Here is a 15646-nt window from a genome sequence, read left to right as displayed (position 1 = left end):
GGGGGGGGGGGGGGATGGTGCCGGTTGTCCCCCCCCGCCGTGCAAAGCCTTTGAAAAATGCTCCAATGGGACATTCTGAGGCTATCTGAGAGGGAAATTGTAACAAATTGTCTGTCAACATTGAAAAAGAAAGAAGTCATCTTCTTCTGCCCCGGACAGTCTTTGGCTTTCTTCCGCTTCGTGCCGCGAGATGACATCTTTAAATGCCCAAGTGTCAACAAAAACAACTCGTGAACTACTTCTGTCAAAAGCTCCTGCGCCGGTGGGTGAAAGGTCATTCAGTCTCGAGAAATCTCGCTCTACAAGTCAGCTGACCTTGTATGTAACCCATGTCAAATCTTGCGAGAGCAGCCGCAACAAGTAAACAACTAAACAACATGGCGCCTTAGTCTGGAAAACGCCAATTCGGATTGTTTTTGCACCGTCTGGCGGTGTATCTGCTATGATTGGAATATTTTTGGAGCAATTATAACGTATTTGATGATCAGACACATTGTCACGTGGTGTTGCTGGGATGTTTTCATGGAGTCGGTAAGGGGGCGCACGCCGAGAGTAAGAGGGCGCAGCGCCCCTGTTCCCCCGTTTAGACGAAAGCCTGCACACGGGCTGTGAAAAACAAACACTCTCATTTATTGGGTAAAACTTTGTGATGACATTTCCATATTCACTTTACTCACCGGCAATCAAACTCCGGCACTTCCGGGTTTAGGTGGGGAAACCGAGGGACTGTACCACTTGGGTCAGATAGAGGGGTTTCGTGGGTTGAACCATTTTGACAGGGTTGCGAGTGGATTCAGGGCAACTTGTCAGATCCCGAAGAATTTCGCAGTGATTTCAAAATCAGCATCACTATTTAGAATTAAATTCCTACAACTCATCATTTATATTAATTCATTTATTACCCGTTTTCTTCCTCTTTCAGCTTATGGCTTTTCTTGTGAAAGATTTCTTTGCCTTTCTCTTGGTCTTTCACCGCTTCTTTCCTTTTCTTCCTCTGGCAAAACTCTCTTTGACTTCATCTTTCTCTCCTTGGTTCACTTGTTTTGACATCTTTTTAAATTTTGTATTAAAGTGTGTAAAGTGATGATTATTGTGTTGCGCTGTTTGAGTTGCTCTCAGTGGAAAAACCCGATAAACCCGAAATTATCTGCAGACAAAAATAAGTGATGTAGGCGCGCTCGCGCTTCTAGTTCCAGCCAAAATCAAACAGCCAATCAGAATCTCGAGGGGCGGGGACGGACACAGCTGGGATCCCTGTGTGTCTTCAGGATGGAGCTCCGCGATGAATAAACTTATCAATAAATAATTGTTCTTTTTGTTTGTTTTAAAGGTGTCATTCCACGACAAACCGTTTAATACTTGCTCTTTTTGAAATACCATAGGTCACTCTGAGTTGCATATGCATGCTGCACATGAAAATGTTCTCCTACCCCCATTCCCTGGATTAGCCTATGAAAGAAAATAGATGGAAAAACGAGCGAATCAGAAAAAGCCCTACAAACTTACGTCACTTCAAAAATTAGTAGTCATGGCCTCGCCCATAACCCACTGGAGGGAGCGTCACAGTGCCGTTAGAAGCGATATGTTTACATGTCATAAATATTCATGAGTGTGGCAGTTCTCGTGTATGGGCGGAGCACAGAAGATGGCAGGACAGAGCTCAGGTTGATAAACCGTTTTATTGTCACACTTTTCAGTCTAACTTGGTTTGAAAACACAGACAGACACACACCCACAACCGGCGTCTGGTTTGGGGGAAGCTCCTCTGCTCTCTGCTTTCCCTCTTTAAATAGGGCGCGGTCACTGGGAAGACACACACAAACACAGGTTAATTGACGTCAGGTGTAGTGATTCTGCCACTTACCTTCCCTGACTCCGCCCTTCTGTCACAGACCGGCGCTTGACCACGCCCCCGCTGCCACAATGAGTAAGAGCTGAAATCCTGTCGTTCTCTCCCCACCCACTCCTCCACCAAACTAGAACAGCCTGAAACAGGAGCACCACAGCATTTTTTTTCGGCAAAACTGCCTCACAGGGCATTCATTCATTCTAGAGACCACCGCATAATTAATGAAAAAACGATGCAATGACACCTTTAAAACATAAAATTTCATGTTTTATATATATGAATATATATATATATAGAGAGAGAGAGAGGGCGGCACGGTGGTGTAGTGGTTAGCGCTGTCGCCTCACAGCAAGAAGGTCTGGGTTCGAGCCCCGTGGCCGGCGAGGGCCTTTCTGTGCGGAGTTTGCATGTTCTCCCCATGTCCGCATGGGTTTCCTCCAGGTGCTCTGGTTTCCCCCGGAGGAATTGGTGACTCTAAATTGACCGTAGGTGTGAATGGTTATCTATGTGTCAGCCCTGTGATGACCTGGCGACTTGTCCAGGGTGTACCCTGCCTTTCGCCCGTAGTCAGCTGGGATAGGCTCCAGCTTGCCTGCGACCCTGTAGAACAGGATAAAGTGGCTAGAGATAATGACATGAGATGAGATGAGACACACCGCCTAGTGGCCAGTGTTAGTAATTACCAGTCATACACACCGCCTAGGTGGCACGGTGGTGTAGTGGTTAGCACTGTCGCCTCACAGCAAGAAGGTCCTGGGTTCAAGCCCCGGGGCCGGCGAGGGCCTTTCTGTGTGGAGTTTGCATGTTCTCCCCGTGTCTGCGTGGGTTTCCTCTGGGTGCTCCGGTTTCCCCCACAGTCCAAAGACATGCAGGTTAGGTTAACTGGTGACTCTAAATTGACCGTAGGTGTGAATGTGAGTGTGAATGGTTGTCTGTGTCTATGTGTCAGCCCTGTGATGACCTGGTGACTTGTCCAGGGTGTACCCCGCCTTTCGCCCGTAGTCAGCTGGGATAGGCTCCAGCTTGCCTGCGACCCTGTAGAACAGGATAAAGCGGCTAGAGATAATGACATGAGATGAGACACACCGCCTAGTGGCCAGTGTTAGTAATTACCAGTCATACACACCGCCTAATGGCCAGTGTTAGTAATTACCAGTCATACGCTGCCTAGTGGTCAGTGTAAGTAATTACCAGTCAGACACACCGCCTAGTGGGCAGTGTTTGCGGAGCGCCTGCGCGAACGGAGCCCCATAGGCATCGAGTGTGGATATGTAAAGAAACCCATCGATTTGTTTTCTGATTTCTTGTCATGATGCATTTCATTGTACCTCTTACCTTTAACTGACAAGCATAATTTTATCATTAAGGCCCAATCCCAATTCTAATTTCTACCCCTTCCCCTCCCCCTTCCCCTTGGCCCTTCCCCTTGAAACTGAGCTACAAGGGATAGGGCTTGAAATTCAACCCTTACGTATTGGGATAGCCCTTCAACGATCGCATACGTCATCGCGTACCTCCGTCAGCGTTTACGTTAGCAAAACGCGACCAAATGCGTCATTGGCTGCGACCAGCCGCTACAGTCAGAGCCAGAGATCTCTGCTGGCAGGATGTGATTTGTTAACTAACACCACTGAATGGGATATCTTTGGCGCTTCGTGCACCACATCCGACAGAATGAGGTGTCAGAACACTCATGTAAACAATAAAAGCGAGAATAACAGAACAAAACGTACGCAGCCAAGCAACCGAAAACAATACTCACTCCCAAAGCTTTTTAGCAGCAGCTTGGATTTCAGAAATCGCTGCTCATTCTCAGCTCGAAAGCGAATCAAGCGGCGTGTTTCCTCTGGATAACAACTTAAAACACGTAAATAATGGAGAAAATACATTTATGACAATCTTTCGCCGCGGGAACCGCCATCTTTATGAAATCCGCATGAAATCTCGCTGAAATCCGCATGGCATTGTGGGAAATCACTCAAACCCCTTCGTTCGGAGTCAGCTCCAGGAAAATCTCCGTTTGGAGGGGTACAGAAGCCCTACCCCTTCCCCTACCCCTCCGCGTTAACTGGGATTGGGATACCCCTACCCCTTCACGTGAACGCGCAAAATGGAGGGGAAGGGCCAAGGGGTTGGTCCAAGGGGTGAAATGGGATTCGGCCTTAAAGAAGTGTATGCTTATTTACATATATGATTTTCTTTCAGCTCACCAGCAAAGTTATTTTCTCTTTTGGATGAAACGAAGCCCAAAGATTCCAGCCTGCAGAAATTGTCTAAAAATACAGCCAGATGGCCGATCACTGGAGTTCATTCTGTCTCAACATACTGTATTATGTGCATTATTCATTTTGATAACCGTGTAATAAGGACCTGAGACCTTCATGCAAAATGTGCACACTTCTAAAAAAAATGTTCATCTTTTAGGAACAAACTATCACTCTAGAAAACTCTTTAGTCCATGCGCTGCATTCGGACGAGGAGTCCGTTCCCGGGAGGTTCTAATCCCACTGGGGTTTTATCCCGGGGTTTTGTACCGGGCAGCGGATTCATTGTATTATATTTACTTTTCAAAATGATATTATTTTTCCAATATGTTTTTTTTTTGTTTTCTTGTCTCAGCAATGGTGAAATCGAATTTGTAAATAAAATCACTGCCCTGACTCTACTCATCAGGCCAGAGCTATTCTCTTTCTGTGTATATTTTGTCCAACATAAGGAAACAGTATAGTAACTATAACGATAAAGAAATAAAATAAGGGAAGCTGGCTATACAGAGCATTTTTTAACATAGTTACTGGTAGACCAAATCCCAAACCAGCTTCACTGGGAGACCAAATTTTATCATTTGGTTCAATTGGTTGCAATTAATTAACCAAGTACCATGTAAGTATACATTTAACAAGGAAAACGAAGATCTATGTTATAAGATATACACACAAGCAGGGCCGGTTCTGGAGGGGTAGCAACGGTAGCATTTGCACCCGGGACTGGTGTGGAGAGGGGCCCCAAAAAATAAGACAAAATAAAGAGTTCTCTCTGTTCCTGAATAAGTGCATTACTGAGTGTCTCTGAGCAAAGGAGAGCCTGAACGTTGCAGCCTCCCTATTGGCTGTTTATAAAAATGTATCAATTGTTGCCCCTCCCACGGGAATCATCGCGGGCTCGAGAGCCGAGACCTGACGAGCTAGTTCGTTGGTAGCAGAACAAAATGTCTAGACACAAATCGGGTTTTCAGAAAAGGAAAGAAAAACGCAGGGTCGAAAATACAAAAAAGGAGGCAGAAAATGCAAAACGAGTTTTAAGGTAGGACAAATGGTTACTTTTTAAGGCAGCCCACCGTGGCTGCAGGCTCATTTATTATAGCCCATTTAGTTAAAATAGTTGATGTAAAATGTTTAGTTATGTGATGGTTGTCCTGATTTAGACTGGTGTGTGTTTTTTTTTTTGGGGGGGGGGTTGCGCGATGTTGCACCCGGGTCCAGATTAGTTCAGAACCAGCCCTGCACACAAGATCATGTTGGTTAAGAAAAACAAAACTAAAATTTGGTTACTGAGATGGCTGATGTCAGAATCCGATGTCATTACTGTGTAACTTTGAGTGTCTTTGACATAACATTTGTGCTTGGTAAATGCTCTTGATAGCTGTGTAGTCACTGTAGTGTGTTTGTCTGTATGGTGACTGGTGAACCATTTTGCATCACAGAATATGCCGCAGCGGTGCAGCCACATGGACTCTGGGGCTTGTATTGCCCAGACCAGTTGGTCTCCTAGTGGAAAATCCTTAAAAAATGCTCTGGATCATGATACTGCTTAAAACTATTCCTATGCCATTCTTGAGGTTTCAAGGCATTTAAAAACAAAGAGTGAGGCCATGGTTCTGCGTATCTCCTTGAAGTACCTTGCTCAAGGGCACTTCAGCCCAAGACCAGCCCATGTTAACTTAACTACAGAGCTGACACAGGGAGAACATGCAAACTCCACACATGCCCCTTTTCCACCAAAGCAGTTCCAGGGCTGGTTTGGGGCCAGTGCTTAGTTTGGAACCGGGTTTTCTGTTTCCACTGACAAAGAACTGACTCTGGGGCCAGAAAAAATGGTTCCAGGCTAGCACCAACTCTCTGCTGGGCCAGAGGAAAGAACTGCTTACATCAGCGGGGGGGCGGAGTTGTTAAGACCAACAACAATAACAAGACCGCGAAAGATCGCCATTTTTAAGCGACGAGAAGCAGCAGCTGTACAAACGCGAAGTCATCCATTATTATTATTGTTGTTGTTGCTGCTGCTTCTTCCGTGTTGTTTTTGCTTCGATATTCGCGCCAAGGTTTATGCAAACGTAGCGACATAACTGACATATACAGCAACGTAACTGACGTATACAGCGACGTAATGACGTGGCTTCCCTTAGCACCACGAGCTACGGAAAAGCAAACTGGTTCTCAGCTGGCTCGCGAGTTGAACGAGTTGTGAACCAGCACCAGCACTGGCCCCGGACAAGCCCTGGAACTGATTTGGTGGAAAAGGGGTAACAGAAAGGCCCCCACCAGCCTCGAACCCAGAACCTTTTTGCTGTGAGGCGACAGTGCGAACCACTACATCCCCCTGCTGCCCAAGTTAATAAATTTTAAAGCCTCCCCATCAGGGAATCAAACCCCAGTCTTCCACGTGACAGGCAGAGATACTGCCCACTATACTAATGAGGATGATGCAATAATCCTCATTTATCAATCTAACGTAGAAACCAGCACAGATCAAAGTGCAGAAATCACCATATGACAGGTCTCATGTGTGATTCATGAAACGTTTGTATCTTGCCAATCACAGTGTAAGAATGATTGGGCATTGATAAATGTAGTGGATGAAAACCATTGTCATTTAAATATCACAATCCTAAATATTATCGGTTTAAAGGCCTTGCTCCTTGACTTTATGACATGGAGAAGCGTAATATGGTCAAGAAGAGAAACTTATCTGCCCTCAGAATAGAAGCTTCAACATCACAAATCCAATGGAATAAATTATTTCTATTTGGCAGCCTGAACAGTAGCATCGCAGGAAGGCAGGAAAATGTGGTATGGAAAGCACTTAGGTGGAGTAAAAATGTTGCGTGTTATTCCTCACCTCATGCTTATGGAATGGGATGTTCAACAAACTCATCAGACTGGTCAGGTCTCCTATATTACAGTGTCATATATAATCACATACAGACCCAGTCTACCATAGAAACAATATAAGCAGCCGTTCGCCAATGAAAATACATTTCTAGAGATAACAAATAGTGTTAGCTTAAAGTTCAGAGGCATCTATGATCTAATAATGATGCTCTCAATTTTATAAAATTAAACTTTGCCTTAGGATATAGCACAAGCGAATATTTTTGCCTCGAGCCCCAGGAAAAAGTTGTCAATAATTATTTAGGTTTTCAGTCCAGTAATCAGAATATTTTTAAAGAAATATTGCTGCTGGCTCATCCAAGTTTAATACTTCATTGAAATGTGTTTTGAGTTGTTTATTTGTATGTTGGTCACATTTAGCTTGTGTTTCTAAACTTATACTTTTGTAATGTCAGGGTTCAAAGCTCACATAGCTGCAGTCACGTGACCGCACCTTTTGATATGACTTAGCGTTCCGACTGATTCACAAATCACAACAAAGGAAGGAGGACAAGGACAGAGACTGAAGATCTTAATTCATTTACTTAAAGAAAATAGAAATATTTACAAAATGAATGTATGGTGTGAGTAAGGCAATTAATCAGTAGTGTTAGACAGTGCAAGCATGTGATGATAGTGTAGTGAAGAGCTGTAACATGAAAGAAAAACCAAATATAAAACAAAGCCATAACAAATAACCAAACCCAAGACAGCAGGTGATGAGCTCCAAGCCCCCACCATTTCCCAAAGGCTCCTCCTTTTAAAGGAGATCCCAGGTGTTTCCGTAATGAGCTCCTCAGCCACAACTCCAAGCATCACAGCAGCAGCACTGAGAGTCTCACAGCCTCCAATCCAGTGTCACTAACCTGATCCAGTGTTCAGTGCAGCTCAGGTTTCTCTTCACTGACCGCAAATCTTTCACCTTTTACTAAAGATTTCCGGGGAGAGGGATGTTAATGAGCTCAGCTTATTTTTGCAGGCTTTGCTCTGGTAGAGCTGGACATGTTTCATGGTCAAATGTTAGAAATATCGAACCTTTTGCATGGAAACCACACACACATGGTGATGTCTCTCTTCAAAAGGATCCAGCTGTTGGGGGCGGAGTCTAGCTGTGTTTACCTTTCTGTTACCTTTCTTACCTTTCTACCCAATCTGGCTGAGTTCAGTGCTATTTGGCTTGAAGAATTCTCTGCGATTCCAGAAAAGGTTAAAATTGTCTATGAAGTTTATACAGGTACCAAATAAAAAATAAGTTTTTCCAAGCCAGGTGTTAAGACTGAAGAGTCTAGTAAATGCAAAGCTTCCCCTTGCAGGGAGTGGGCCACTGATAAAAGATTGTATTCTAGTCTTATAGAGATCAGAAAAAAGTTTTCTGAAATCATCTTGGACAAACAGCTGTTCTCTGAAAACATCATTTGCTCCCACATGCACAACAATACATTTGATAGTTTTATGCTTGGACATGAGTTTCAAAATGCTGTCTTTGGTGTCAGAGATGGATGCATTTGGAAGGCAGCAAATAATCAGTGTTGGGAGTAATGCATTACAAAAGTAACGAATTACTGTAATGCATTGCTTTTTGCAGTAATGCGGTAATGTAAGGCATTACAGAAAAAAATTGGTAATATTTTACTCAGTACAAATGTCAGTAATGCGCGTTACAATGCATTTTTAACCTGGAATGAAGTGGTGGGGTTTTTTTTCCTTCAAACAAATTCGCCAAAATCACGCGAGATCAGCAGAGGTGAAACGTCCGCGCAAAATGTTTCACTGCCTTTTCCTTTAGGCTAGTCAGACAAGAGAGATGAGTGAACCTGCAGCTGATCTAATGTTGGATAGCACATTCTCCAGATGGGCATATGCCCATTACTTTAAGTTTGTGAAAAATAAGGATGTGAAGAACATCGTAGTCAGATGCACTTTGTGTGCTAAACCTAAAGAACTGTCCACTTCCCAAAATAGCACCAGTAATTTAACTAAACAGGGGCGGCACGGTGGTGTAGTGGTTAGCGCTGTCGCCTCACAGCAAGAAGGTCTGGGTTCGAGCCCTGTGGCCGGCGAGGGCCTTTCTGTGTGGAGTTTGCATGTTCTCCCCATGTCCGTGCGGGTTTCCTTCGGGTGCTCCGGTTTCCCCCAAAGACATGCAGGTTAGGTTAACTGGTGACTCTAAATTGACCGTGAGTGTGAATGGTTGTCTGTATCTATGTGTCAGCCCTGTGATGACCTGGCGACTTGTCCAGGGTGTACCCCGCCTTTCGCCTGTAGTCAGCTGGGATAGGCTCCAGCTTGCCTGCGACCCTGTAGAAGGATAAAGTGGCTAGAGATAATGAGATGAGATGAGATTCACAGAGGTGCCACAGTAACATGAAGGAAGCAAGCAGAGGATGAGAGTGGCGATAAAATCACAAAGCAGCCAAAATTAAAGTTTGCCTGCTCTGAGATGCTCCTTCAGCCTCAGGAGGTTAGGATACTTGTGGTGGAGTATGTTGTTGAAGATATGCTGACAGTTTGTTTACATTTTTCCTACGGAAGCCGCGAGAGGCCCTTCATATAATCTTTTTTTATTCACCTTGTTATCCTGAGATAACGACATAATTAATTCAGGATATCGAGAAAACAACACAACTAATTCGAGATCTCAAGGAAACAAAACCGTTATTTCGAGATCTCGAGAAAACAAAACAATTATTTCATAATCTCAGCTGGATCACTGTATCTCCATCGGTAGAGACAAAGCCGGGCCAGTCTTCTGCGGAGGTGCCGTGGACTAATTTTGAAATTATCCCTTATTAAAAGACTTAATGCAATCTCTCCCTGTGTCAACCCCTGATCAAAATATTGCCTTATTAGGTGATCGATTATTCCAGACATTCTAATGACCAAAGTTGCATCGATACAGAATGAGAAATAGCCCCAAAGTCAGCATATCACAAGTCTCTTAGCGTACCTGAATGAATCATTTCTCAGCTGTTTTCTCGAGATCATGAAATAATTGTTTTGTTTTCTCGAGATCACGGAATAACGGTTTTGTTTTCTCGAGATCTCGAATTAGTTGTGTTGTTTTCTTGAGATCCTGAATTAATTATGTCGTTATCTCGGGCAGGCCCGCCGACAGGGGGGACAAACGGGTATGTTGTCCCGGGCCCAGGAATTGGGGGGGGGGGGGGGGGGCAGAACTGGGCTCTCATGAAGTTGTGATTATTTTATTTCATTTCAAAATGTGTTGATTTGGGGGAGAAATGTGCTATATTTGCATTTAATAAATGATTTCTAGATCTTTTGCCTTTATTGTCTTTGAAAAAGGCATCAAGAACCCCCTACCACCCCTAATGCAAAAATGGTTTGGTCTGACTCTTTGATTAAGGGGAAAAAAACGACATCGTTCGATCATAGCGCTTCGACAATCAGCGTGCGTGCCATTTGCCAACATGCACAAGTCAGGAGCACAGAAAAGAAAAGGAAAGAGAAAAAGAGAGGAAGAAACCAAGAGACTCAGGGGCTCACTGCATAAATATTTTAAAAAAAGATTCGGATGATGCAGCAGGTACTAGCAAAGGCAGTGGGGCAGCTGAGCCAGGTAAGACACAGCCAACTTTTTCCAGCCCCGTAAAGTAACCCCAACCAAGGCACGCGCGGCACGCAATTCATGTTACAAACGAGGGGAGAGCAAGTCACACTGAACACCATATCAAACGCACAGGGCATTGAATCATTTCATAACCACAACGGCTTAATAACATTGTGTTTCATATATCTGATTGAAGCTAAGAATATTCACATTAGCCCACAATCATATCCCGCTGTTTCTCGAGCGGTGTGTTCTTCTCTGCTTTTCACACTGGACAGTACGCACCCACGCACAACAAAAGTCTGGCGCATTGCATTTCGCACCTGAATAGTTGCAGACTAAGGAAATGTTAAAATGTTAAAACTGTAAAAATGTTGAAATGCTAAAATGAAATGGTTGTTGACCGGTTGAATGGTTTTTGAATACCTGTCATTTAAGGGTTGGGGTGAGTAGAGACTGGGATAAGAGAGGTGGGTGTGTGTGTGGGTTGTTAGGGGGGGCCCATTCAGAGCATTTTGTCCTGGGCCCAGCCAAAGCTGTCAGCGGCCCTGTCTCGGGATAACAAGGTGAGTAAAAAAAGGATTATATGAAGGGCCTTTCTCGGCTTCCGTATTTTTGTCCTGTATAACTGAGTTTTTTTTTCTGGTCGGAAGTCATACTAAAGTGATTGAGCTGCCTTTCCTTCGAGGGCTAATATGTCTAAGCACTTCAATATCATTAAAAGCACTTTGATTTTGTTATTTCTAATTCATTTTTTCGAAATGTGACTGGGTAGCCTCATATAGCTAATAGTCATTGTCTAGCTGTGATTTAAAAGGCTTGTGGGGTTTTTTTCAGGCCAGTTTTATTGTAGGCTACGATTTGCCATAATATGTTCATTTTTGTTAAATTTCTGAAATGATGGAGTCATATCCCTTAGGGCTAATCTTTTTTTTTTTTTTTATGAAGCATAAACTATGCTTAATGCTGTAAACTTGAAAACAATAAAGGCATAGAAATGCTAATCTTGTATCCTGTCATATCTTTAGACATTACAATACATTACAGTTCAATTTATGTTAATATGAATAGGCCTAAAGTTACAGTATTTCTATCACAATTTGCCAGACTTTCACCTATTGTCTGTTCTTGCAATGATTGTTCCTTGTATTGTGCCATGAGCCATCACTGTGGCTATTATATTCTACTGTTTTTAACCATAAGCCTAGCTCAGTCAGATACCACATCACCTTCCACTGGATGTGTGATGAGCTAATTGAGCGTCTTGAGCTACATTTAGATTGCCAAATCCATACTTCCAGTTATTTTGGTGAGAGTAACTTAAAAGTAATGCAATAGTAGTGTAATGCCTTACATTTTAAATACAGTAATATTGTAATGTAACTCATTACTTTAAAATGACAGTAACAAGTAATAAATAATGCAAAACAGTTTTGAAGTAACTTGCCCAACACTGCAAATAATCATCCCATGTCCTTTTAAATGTCTTACAGTGGAATCACCAAGAACAAGGGTTGTGGGATCAGGTGGTGTTACGAGCTGCTTTTTGCCTCTTCCCACAGCTCTTCGGTTGTGGTGCGATCTCTTTCTATGATGTGCTTGTCTGCCTGAAAATTCCGCTTCCACATCCCTGAGGCATTCAAATTTGTTCTGAAGCCTTATGGGCTGTGGATTTTCCATAAGATTGTAAATCCTATTGTAGTTTGTAGACCTGGCTCTATTTCTAATAGCATGGCTGTGGAGCATGGGTTGCATAGTATCAGAACGAACTGGTGTTGAGGTAATTACTCTTCTGTTTTTATTTTTGGGCCTGCCACCCATCGTGTGCCAGTTTTCTGTACTCACATTTTGCTTTGTTAGATCGATGCATTCATCCACTCGATTTGCAATGCCATCGGCCTGTCGGGGTGCAATCTCTGCATTCTCAGCCACTGTTTCTGTACTCCTTTCGTGAGATATCGCTCTTAGTTCATCCGTCTTTGGCAGAGCATCAATCTTTGATTCCAGGATAGAAATCCTCTGTTCTAGTTCTGTGCATTTTCTGCAGGATCTCCTGGATTTTTTGCCCCCTGGCATTTTGTTTTAAAAGCTAACTTATCTTGTAAAGGTGAAAAATAAAATGAAGAAATAGTGGAAATTAAGTGAAAAAGTAAAATAAAGATCAAGCAGAAGCAAAGCAGGAGCAAAGCAAAGAAGCGTCCTACTCGCTTGAGTAGGCTCTTCATGTGGGGCCATCCTCAGCAGCAGCCAGTGGTTTTCAGGTGATGAGAACTCCAACCAAAAAAAGCTGACCAGTGTTTTTGGTTCTTAAAAAAAAATTTAATTTTCTCAACCTCATGCTTTTTCCATGCATATCTCATAGTCTTCTTGTCCGAAGTTTTCTAGCACTACATAGTCCAAAATTATAATTGTGTCACCAGGAACTTACGAATATGTGCAGCATGATAAGAATCCTTTAGAGTTTTAGCTGCAGTCTTTTTTTTATATCAACTGGCTTACTGATAGAGAATTGAGCAGAACTGTTTTGAAGAAACAGTGAGAACTCACAAGCAATGAATGATACAGGCACCACTTTTCCTCAGTCCCAATATCTCAGCTCAGAACTCTCTACCTTCAGAAGGAAGGTCAAAGGCCCCAGTGAGAACTGAAATCATCACCCCTGGTTTACAAGACCAGTGCTCTAAACAGGCACCTATCTATTGTAGAGTCAGCCCAAAGCAGAACCTTGAGGACCCTTTGCTGATCCTCGAATACCACTTGTCCACCAAGTCACCACTTTTCCACTGAGGGCTGGTTCCGAGCTGGTGCCTAATCTTGAGCCAGTTCTTGAAGTTTCCACAGCCAAAGAAACAGCTCTCAGCCAGGAAAACTGGTCACAGTGTGCCACCAAATCCTTGCTGGTTTAGAACCAAGAACTGCTTATGTCAGTGGCTAGGACTTGTTTTGCTGGCAAACAATCTTGAAGGAGGTTTTATTTTTTTTTTTGTACAACATTTAAGAGTTCATCTTTGAGAAACAACCAAAAACTCCACGAGATGACATGAGGAAGAAACCTTGAGAACAACCAGACTCAAAAGAGAACCCATCCTCATCTGGGTCACACCAGATGGTGAGATTATAAATAAGTTCCCTTCAATAACTTTGTGCCACATTGCCAAAATTTGCAACAGACCCCTTGCACCGATGTCACACTTACATTCGCAACCGTTACTGCCCTTGTCCTGGGGGACAAGTGAGCTTTGTTTACATACTGAAGGCAAGCAATATTGAAGATGTCAAACATCTTCACGGAAGGAATCGGTCTTGCACCGACAGAAGACTTTTGTCTCAGGCACTGCTGGGATACCATGGCTCCTGTTTACTGGCAGTCCCTTTTGGGCCAGATTTATCATCTTGGCATGGCTTTTCATCTCACGCTCTTCCACAATTATGGGTGGCATACTACTTGCCTGTACTTCTTGATTGTAGAGATGCATTTTTGTCAGCAATTGAAAGAAACCTTCAAGAGAGTCTCGAGAGCAAAGACCTGTGGCAGGACCTGAATCGGCAAGCCTTTAAATGCAACAAGCCTTCTCTGTGAGCAACTAAAATCAGCATTCAGTAGAGTCTTGCATCAGGCGCTGCTGGGTTTTCTCCCACATGGAGAATGCAAGTGTGGGCTTTGGAGGTGTAAGCACAAATTATGGCAGGAGTGAATGTCATGAGTATTGTGAGGAACTGGAATTTCAGGTACAGCTTCCTTTTGGGCAAATTCATAGGAAGAGGTGGAACATGGTGATATTTCTGTTTGACTGGGGTCAAGAAAGAATTGCATCTCAGATGGAAAAGAGGGAATGCCCATATCCAAAGGATTTCGCCTCGGTCGACGATTTCAGTTGGAAAAAGCTTCCCTGCAGAGTGTATGCAAAAGGGAATGACTCTGGTGGGACTTGAACCCACAACCTTTGAATGGCTTCTCTGATGACCCTAGAAGTCCAACACGCTATCCATTGCGCCACAGAGCCCATTTTGCCCTACCTTCATGGTGTTTCCTCTCAGATTCTTTCAAATTCCTGGCTGGCCTCACGTTTCCTGTTCTGTTCCAGGGACAAGTCCTTTTCTCGTCATAACAGATGAAATGAACATGCAGTAAACCTCAAAACCAATGAACTCTGGGAGGATCTCAACCCACAAGAATCAGCACAAGGCCTGCAATTCAACATCCAGTATGCCACCATGCCGTCTTCGCTCGTTTTTCAGCTCAGAAAGTAAGATGGGCACGGAAGGAATTGGTCTTGCACTGACAGAAGACTTTTGTCTCAGGCACTGCTGGGATACCATGGCTCCTGTTTACTGGCAGTCCCTATTGGGCCAGTTTTATCATCTTGGCATGGCTTTTCATCTCACGCTCTTCCACAATTATGGGCGCCATACAGTACTACTTGCCTGTACTTCTTGATTGTAGAGGTGCATTTTTGTCAGCAATTGAAAGAAACCTTCAAGAGAGTCTCGAGAGCAAAGACCTGTGGCAGGACCTGAATCGGCAAGCCTTTAAATGCAACAAGCCTTCTCTGTGAGCAACTGAAATCAACATTCAGTAGAGTCTTGCATCAGGCGCTGCTGGGTTTTCTCCCACATGGAGAACACAAGTGTTGGCTTTGGAGGTGTAAGCACAAATTATGGCAGGAGTGAATGTCATGAGTATTGTGAGGAACTGGAATTTCAGGTACAGCTTCCTTTTGGCCAAATTCGTAGGAAGAGGTGGAATATGGTGATATTACTGTTTGACTGGGGTCAAGAAAGAATTGCATCTCAGATGGAAAAGAGGGAATGGCCATATCCAAAGGATTTCGCCTCAGGTCGACGATTTCATTTGGAAGAAGCTTCCCTGCAGAGCGTATGCAAAAGGAAATGACTCTGGTGGGACTTGAACCCACAACCTTTGAACGGCTTTATTGATGACCCTAGAAGTCCAACACGTTATCTTTTGCGCCACAGAGTCCATCTTGCCCGGCCTTTGTGGTGTTTCCTCTCAGATTCTTTCAAATTCCTGGCTGGCCTCACATTTCCTGTTCTGTTCCAGTGCAAATCATAAAGGTG

The 15646-nt window shown here is 43.7% G+C and overlaps 1 protein-coding gene and 2 non-coding genes across 3 annotated transcripts in view; 2 read left to right on the top strand and 1 right to left on the bottom strand.

Moving 5' to 3' along the window:
* The window catches only part of LOC132891954 (protein NLRC5-like), an 888139-nt gene that overhangs the window by 260727 nt on the left and 611766 nt on the right, over positions 1-15646 (top strand). The window lies entirely within an intron of this gene.
* On the top strand, positions 7884-7997 carry LOC132896088 (U5 spliceosomal RNA). Its single transcript, XR_009655928.1, has one exon. It is a non-coding gene; the product is annotated as a U5 spliceosomal RNA (small nuclear RNA).
* Positions 14482-14571, bottom strand: trnar-ucu (transfer RNA arginine (anticodon UCU)). The gene is given in 2 exon segments: positions 14482-14517; positions 14535-14571. It is a non-coding gene; the product is annotated as a tRNA-Arg (tRNA).

Source organism: Neoarius graeffei, chromosome 1, assembly GCF_027579695.1.
Source record: "Neoarius graeffei isolate fNeoGra1 chromosome 1, fNeoGra1.pri, whole genome shotgun sequence".
NCBI lineage: Eukaryota > Metazoa > Chordata > Actinopteri > Siluriformes > Ariidae > Neoarius > Neoarius graeffei.
Note: the sequence above shows the minus strand (reverse complement) of the source record. Positions and strands in the feature narration are given on the sequence as shown.